Below are 8809 nucleotides of genomic sequence, written 5' to 3' on the forward strand. Positions count from 1 at the left end.
AAGTACATTTTAAATATCCACACAAACCCTTTTAATGGAACAAAATAAATTTGACAAAGTAACATAATTATAAATTCAACTGACATTATTAGTATGTGGTTGCAGTGGCTCTACAGGCAATGATTGCCTGAAATCTTGAACCCACAATCATCCATCCATCCATCCATTTTCTTCCGCTTTATCCGGAGTCGGGTCGCGGGGGCAGCAGCTCAAGCAAAGCCGCCCAGACCTCCCGATCCACACACACCTCCCCCAGCTCCTCCAGGGGAACCCAAAGGCGTTCCCAAGCCAGTCGAGAGATGCAGTCCCTCCAGCGTGTCCTGGGTCTTCCCCGGCGCCTCCTCCCGATGGGATGTGCCCAGAACACCTCTCCAGCGAGGCGTCCAGGGGGCATCCGGAAAAGATGCCCAAGACACCTCAACTAGCTCCTTTCGATGTGGAGGAGCAGCGGCTCGACTCTGAGCTCCTCCCGAGTGACCGAGCTCCTCACCCTATCTCTAAGGGAACGCCCAGCCACCCTGCGGAGGAAACTCATCTCGGCCGCTTGTACTCACGATCTCGTTCTTTCGGTCATGAGCCAAATCTCATGACCATAGGTGAGGATCAGAACGTAGATTGATTGGGAAATCGAGAGCTTTGCCCCCCTACTCAGCTCTCTCTTCACTACGACGGTCTGATACAGTGACCGCATCACTGCAGATGCTGCACCGATCCGTCTATCGATCTCATGCTCCATCCGTCCCTCACTCGTGAACAAGACCCCGAGCTATTTAAACTCCTCCACTTGAGACAAGGACACTCCAGCGACCTGAAGAGGGCAAAGCACCTTTTTCCAGTCGAGAACCATGGCCTTGGATTTGGAGGTGCTGATTTTCATCCCGGACGCTTCACACTCGGCTGCAAACCGCCCCAGTGCACGCTGAAGGTCCTGATTTGACGAAGTCAACAGAACCACATCATCTGCAAACAGCAGGGACGAGATTCTGTGGTTCCCAAACCAGACCCCCTCTACACCCTGGCTGCGCCTAGAAATTCTGTCCATAAAGATAATGAACAGAACCGGTGACAAAGGGCAGCCCTGGCGGAGTCCAACATGCATTGGAAACAGGTTTGACTTACTACCGGCAATGCGAACCAAGCTCCTGCTGCGGTCCTACAGGGACCGGATAGCCCTTAGCAAAGGACCCCGGACCCTGTACTCCCGGAGCACCCCCCACAGGGTGCCCCGAGGGACACGGTCGAACGCCTTCTCCAGATTCACAAAGCACATGTGGACTGGTTGGGCGAACTCCCATGAACCCTCGAGCACCCGATGGAGCGTGTAGAGCTGGTCCAGTGTGCCGTGACCAGGACAAAAACCACACTGCTCCTCCTGAATCCAAGGTTCGACTATGGGTCCAATTCTCCTCTCCAGTACTCCGGAATAGACCTTACCGGGGAGGCTAAGGAGTGTGATCCCTCTGTAGTTGGAACACACCCTCCGGTCCCCCTTCTTAAACAGAGGGACCACCACCCCGGTCTGCCAATCCAGAGGCACTGTCCCCGATCGCCATGCGATGTTGCAGAGGCATGTCAGCCAAGACAGTCCCACAACATCCAGAGACTTAAGGTACTCAGGACAGATTTCATCCACCCCAGGAGCCTTGCCACCGAGGAGCTTTCTAACCACCTCGGTGATTTCGGCCTGGGTAATGGATGAGTCTGCCTCTGAGTCCCCAGTCTCTGCTTCCTCTTCGGAAGACGTGACGATGGGATTGAGGAGATCCTCAAAGTATTCCTTCCACCGCCCAACAACATCCCCAGTCAGGGTCAACAGCTCCCCACCCGCACCGTAGACAGTGCTGGTGGAGAGTTGCTTCTGCCACCTGAGGCGTCAGACGGTTTCCCAGAATTTCTTCGAGGCCGACCAATAGTCCTCCTCATTGCTGATTAATTGTAATATTTGATTTATAATGCCCTATTATAGGGTTAGTTATTGTACATGTTGGTCATTTATTGTTATAGAAATAATTATGATTCTTTCCAATTAACACAATTACTGTTCTTTGCCAATACCAGCACTATCTGTCCACGTCAATAAACCTCATTAAAGTTAATTGGAAAAATTGACACTGCCACATGTTGAGTTTATTCCTTTATTCCCAGGCGATGCTATGCCCAGCTTCCATTGCAGCCTTTTTTGGTTGCTGCTTATTGTCAGGATGTTTCACCTTCAGCAAATTAAATGCAGGTTGAAGTGAATTCAAGTCTGTTGATCGACTTGGCTTGAAAAGAACATTTGACTACTTTGTGTTGAGAAAAAAAAAGTCTTGGGTTTGTTTTACAGGATGCTGCAGTTCTTTATCTGATCTGTGAAAGAGCTTGGGGAAGATTTTGCTGAAAGTGAGCACATAAAATGTTCAGAATTCATGCGTATGTGTATCAATATCACATACGAGTGAACCTGTTTCACTGGCAGTCGTATTAAATATGAACACGCCATCACACAACCTTCACCGTGCTTCACAGATGAAGTGATATGCTCCTTCCTTTCTGCATGCTTAAGTCATCATTCTGGTACAACATAATCTTTCTGATCTGTCTGCAGGTTTTTCACATATGACAACTTCAACACCCAAGGTGAAGCTGATCGAGACACACTAAAACCTCTTGAAATGATCTGTCATATAGTGGACTTCAATTTTTTTTTAAACACGTCAAAGCAGTGGTTACATAAAGCTCCAGTGTGTAGTATTTAGGGGTGTTTCTTATCGGGAATGGAATACAGCGTTCATAACCATCTGTTCATTAGTGTATAATGACCTGCAACAATGAATCAATGTGTTTTTATAAGAATAGAAGGAAACCTTCATACTGTATATTTTTGATCAGTTACATATACGGTATGTAACATTAGAATTTTTAAAATTAATACAACAATATAACTATTTATTAGTCATCTGTGTAATCTGTGTACACATCATTACAACAAAACATATTTTGCATCCATCTCTTCCATTGTGTATATGGTACACTGCAACAGTCTTCAGTAGAGGAGAGCAATACACCTTGGGGGCACCCCATGCAACTTCAAATTTGTTGAACTGTGATTGTGCAAATGCACATAACTTTGTACATAGCCATTGAGCCCTTGCAAACTCACAATAGAAGAGGTGCGAATGCCTGATAATACGAGTGAAGCTATGCACAGCGGTGCGAAGCTCGAACCTGGTACAAGGAGGCCAAAACAGGAAGTGCCAAATTTTGAGTCCACAGTGAAGCAGGAAATGTCAAATGTCAAATACTTCCTGGAGCAACACTTCCTTGATTAACAGATGAGATCTCATGGAATCTCATGGGAACTCAGTGGCAAGTTCACACTGAAACAGGAAGTGCCAAGTTTTGAGTCCACAGTGAAACAGGAAATGTCAAATGTTGAACCCTTCCTGGATCCCATGAGATGAGATCTCATGGGATATTGGGGGAATTGAATGGCAAGATGAGACTGAAACAGGAAATGCCAAATTTTGAGTCCACAGTGAAACAGGAAATGTCAAATGTTGAACACTTCCTGGCATGGGTGGAGCTAGAGCGGAGGACAGGGTTGCACTGGACTCCCCTAAAATCTGATTGTACATAGATGATTGACATGTCACTGCACTGTGCGTCTGGTTGAAAAGAGCTACATTTTGAAATCAGTGACACACACTGACTGCTATGTTCCTCTTGTACAGTAGCTGGTGCTGTGCAGTGGTGGGCACAGCTAACCAAAAAGTTAGGTTCGATAACCGTAAATACGCCATCTAAAAAGTTAACTTTTATGAAGCTAAAATGATAAATCCCTAAAAAATTTAGCAGAAGTTACAGATAAAAGCTAAAGCAGCAACTTTCAGTATTGACTCCGGTACACTGGCAGCTACTGACACAACAGCGAGTCAGCACTTCTGTCTCAGATAAGCCTTCTCTTAGCAAAAGAGACCTGGTGACCAGAGAGAAAAGAAGATGGGGGGGGATCATTTATTTTCCACACTATATAGACCTGTCGGCATATTACTGGAGTCATGCACAGGCAGACAGTTTTGACTTATGGTTAAAATTTTAAAGAAACTACAACCCCAATTCCAATGAAGTTGGGATGTTGTGTACAATGTAAAAAAAACAAAAAAAAAACAGAATACAATGATTTGCAAATCCTCTTCAACCTATATTCAGTTAAATACACCACAAAGACAAGATATTTAATGTTCAAACTGATAAACTTTATTGTTTTTGTGCAAATATTTACTAATTTTGAAATGGATGCTGCAACACATTTCAAAAAAGCTAGGACAGTGGTATGTTTACCACTGTGTTACATCACCATTCCTTCTAACAACACTCAATAAGTGTTTGCGAACTGAGGACACTAACTGTGTGTCATGATTGTGTTTAAAAGGAACATCCCCAAAAGGCTCAACCGTTCACAAGCAAAGATGGGGCGAGGATCACCACTTTGTGAACAACTGCATGAAAAAAAATAGTCCAACAGTTTAAGAACAATGTTTCTCAACATTCAATTGCACGGAATTTAAGGATTCCATCATCTACAGTCCATAATATAATCAGAAGATTCAGAGAATCTGGACAACTTTCTACATGTAAAACCAACAATGAATGCCCATGACCTTTGATCCCTCAGGTGGTACTGCATTACACACCGACATCATTGTGTAAAGGATCATACCGCGTGGACTCAGGAACACTTCAGAAAACCATTGTCAGTCAACACAGTTCATCGCAACATCTACAAGTGCAAGTTAAAACTCTACCATGCAAGGCGAAAGCCATACATAAACAACATCCAGAAATGCCGCTGCCTTCTCTGCACCCAAGCTCATTTGAAATGGACAGACGCAAAGTGGAAAAGTGTGCTGTGGTCTGATGAGTCCACATTTCAAATTGTTTTTACGAATCATGGACGTCGTATCCTCCGGGCAAAAGAGGAAAAAAGACCGTCCAGATTGTTACAGCACAAAGTTCAAAAGCCAGCATCTGTGATGGTATGGGGATGTGTTAGTGCCCATGACATGGGCAACTTACACATCTGTGATGGCACCATCAATGCTGAAAGGTACATCCAGGTTTTGGAGCAACACATGCTGCCATCCAAGCAATGTCTTTTTCAGGGACGTCCCTGCTTACTTCGGCAAGACAATTCCAAGCCACATCCTGCACGTGTTACAACAGCGTGGCTTCGTAGTAAAAGAGTGCTGGTACTAGACTGGCCTGCCTACAGTCCAGAACTGTCACCCATTGAAAATGCGTGGTGCATTATGAAGCGCAAAATACAACAATGGAGACCCTGGACTGCTGAACAACTAAAGTCGTACATCAAGCAAGAATGGGAAAGAATTCCACCTACAAAGCTTCAACAATTAGTGTCCTCAGTTCCCAAATGGTTACTGAGTGTTGTTAGAAGGAAAGGTGATGTAACACAGTGGTAAACATACCACTGTCCCAGCTTTGTCCCAAAATGGATGCCTGCAACAAAATTTCTCCAGTGCACACCTCCAACTCTAAATGGTCAATGGACTGCATTTATATAGCGCTTTTCCATCTGCATCAGATGCTCAAAGCGCTTTACAATGATGCCACACAAACACACTCACACACCGATGTCAGGGTGCTGCCATGCAAGGCACTCACTACACACTGGGAGTAACTATGGGATAAAGGACCTTGCCCAATGGCCCTTAGTCATTTTTCCGGTCAGATTGGGGTTTGAACTGAGGATCCTCTGGTCTCAAGCCCAATGCTTAACCATTAGACCATCACCTCTCCAGTCTCAACTTGTCCTCCTCCCCACTCTCAATACCAATCACAATGTCATCTGCAACCATTATAGTCCATGAAGATTCTTCTCATATCTCAAAAATTGCCAACAACAAAAGGCTCAGCGCTCATTCTTGATGCAGTCCCACCTTCACCTTGAGCCCATTTGTCATATACCTTAAACCATTATCACACTGTCCTCATGCATATCCTGTACCACTTTCACATACTTCCCCGCCACTCCTGACCTTCTTATACAAGATTAGATTAGATAGAACTTTATTGATCCCTTGGGAAGAATCCCTCAGGGAAATTGATACTACAACATCACAACCCTTCTCATGGAAACCTATCTATCATAAGTTTTCTATAAATCCACTAACACACAATGCAACTTCTCCTGACCTCCTCTGTACTTCTCCATCAGCGCTCAAAGCAAACATTGCATGTGCTCTTCCTCAACATGAAACCATTGCTGCTGTCAGAACCTGCCTCCTCAGCCTAGCTTCAGTGTGTCAGTTATATATTATCAATCAGAGGAATGTCTTTATGGGGGTGTCCTTACCTAATACTAGTTAGCTGGTGTTAGATAAGGCAAATGTTAGCTGTATCTAGTTAACATGTAACTTAAAGCAAAAGTTAGAAAGTTTCAAATGTTAGCATTCGTCTGTAGCTGTTTGACAATATAATTCAGAAACTCTGAAAGTAAGAAAATAAAGTGCATTAAACAAGCTTGATCGCTACTTACAATGACATACTACAGTATCCTTTGGCTTGGCACTGGACGATATGAGCCATTGCAATGATGAGAGTGAAATGGGCAGGCAAGACATTCAACAAAGGTTTGGAAATGTTTATGGCCCACTTTAGTGTTCAAAATCATATAAGATTCTTACAAGCATGAATATGGGAAATATATTGTAATAATTACAATTACAGGTAAAGCCAGTCTCCCACTACAGATTTTTGGCCCAACTCTGAGAGTGCTTTCATGCCTACCTTGTTTGGTCTAGACCATCGGACTTTTTAGTTTGGTTTGCACCAAAATAATAAGTCTGAAAACTGCCTTGGACCATGATCCAGACCAAAGGGCTAAAATGTGGGCCCTGCCTTCATGGAAATGGGTTTTCATTGGCCAAAAATGTTACTTTTTGGAAATGGGTCCTTGGGGGGAAAAATGTAGCCTACATAGGTAATAACGCCAGAGTCTAAGTATGTCATGATATATTACACAGTACAAAGTGAAACCAAACTGAGTGGACCAACATGACAGTTTTTTTGGACCAAGACCCAATCTCCAGCCATCTGAATTGAAGCAAACCTGGAAGGAAAAAATCTTGCAGTTGCATGAATGGCCACTTGAGGCTGGTCCCAAAAAAGAGTAAGTTCCCATAGACCCCAATGTTAAAATGTCAGACTTTACTGAAGAAATAAACATGTCTACAGCCTGATATAAAAATGGGTTTGGTCTCTATAACTAATGTTCTCCTCCATGAGAACTGTATGGGGATGGATTGTTTTTAATAACTGATCTGTTTAACATATTGTTGTTATGTGTCGACGCAGATTGAGGAGCGAACCTGCGTCAGACAGGACCCAGCACTAAAAATAACCAGAAAGCGGTTCCATCAACAAAAAACAATTTATTTTTCACCTGTGCCTAAATAAATTATACAAAAAACCCCAACCCAATGTCCTTCAAGAGGAGTGACTGCTGGCACGCTCTCCAACGTTCATAAGGAGAGAAGTCCGGCGCTCCTGGACTCACTACCATCAGACAAACACCCCCCAGGTGGACACGACAAACTGACTCTCTGTGAAGCACAGAAGATGTGAGGTAAGTTAGCAGTTATAACAATTTCTTTCACAAGACACACGCTATCAGCAACACATCAAGGTCTGTACTTTTTATCTTTATGCACATGAGCAGCTTCTCACAATAAGTGGAGGATCACTTATCCTGCACGCCACAGCAGTGAGAAGCAAGCCACACCATTCTCATCACAATTTCAAGTATACTATGTAGCAAAACATCAAGTTACTATCTACAATTAGTCAAACAGTTAATTACCTTTACTGTGTGCTGACAGCATGTGTCCTCACCCTTCCCTGCTTCACAGGCTTAATGTGTCAAACCCAGGCGCGGTCCTCAGCGTCTCACAAACGAACATCACAAGGTCGAGTTCCCGGCAGTTCTGCTTGATTCACACATGCCTTAAAAGCAGAACGCCATCCAATTATCTGCTACAGCTGAAAGTCTTTAGGGCTGCACGTGAGCACCAGTCCCAGGTGCCTCACATGATATTGACGAGGGTGAGGATTCTTCAGCCAGCACCTTTTTTCCACAGACAAATCAGCTTCCATGCCACCTGAGGAGCAAAGAAAAGAAAAAAACACCAAAACCTCCAGCCACACCCCCCAACACACAACAATTGTAATGTAATTAATAATTAGGGGGGGTGATTACTTTGAGTGACAGGTATTGTATGTTGTGAATCAAGTCCAGAGCCCCACTAACAGAGGCTGCTAGCTGTTGTGGACTGACCATCTCTATCCTTTCTGAGCATTTTGTTCCATATATCTGAGATAATATGCTTGTTGTGCAATTAATTTCTGAACAGGCCATCTAAGAAGTCTGTGTTCCAGTATTTCTATCAAGTGAATTTTTCAAGTTATTTAATTGTATGCTAGCACATTTACCAGGGGAGGTGATGGTCTAGTGGTTAAGTGTTAGGCTTGAGACCAGAGGATCCTCAGTTCAAATCCCACTAAGGTTCAAAATCACTAAGGGTCCTTGGGCAAGGACCTTAATCCCTTAGTTGCTCCCGGTGTGTAGTGGGCACCTTGCATGGCAGCTGCTTCACATTGGGGTGAATATGAGGCACTGATGTGTAAAGTGCTTTGAGCGGATGATGCAGATGGAAAAGTGCTATATTAATGCAGTCCATTTACCATTTTACCACTGTTAACAGGTACTGGGCACCTTGGTGTGGTTAGTGCCAATGTTACTCCACAGCTA

Source organism: Thalassophryne amazonica, chromosome 16 (assembly GCF_902500255.1).
Source record: "Thalassophryne amazonica chromosome 16, fThaAma1.1, whole genome shotgun sequence".
Lineage (NCBI taxonomy): Eukaryota > Metazoa > Chordata > Actinopteri > Batrachoidiformes > Batrachoididae > Thalassophryne > Thalassophryne amazonica.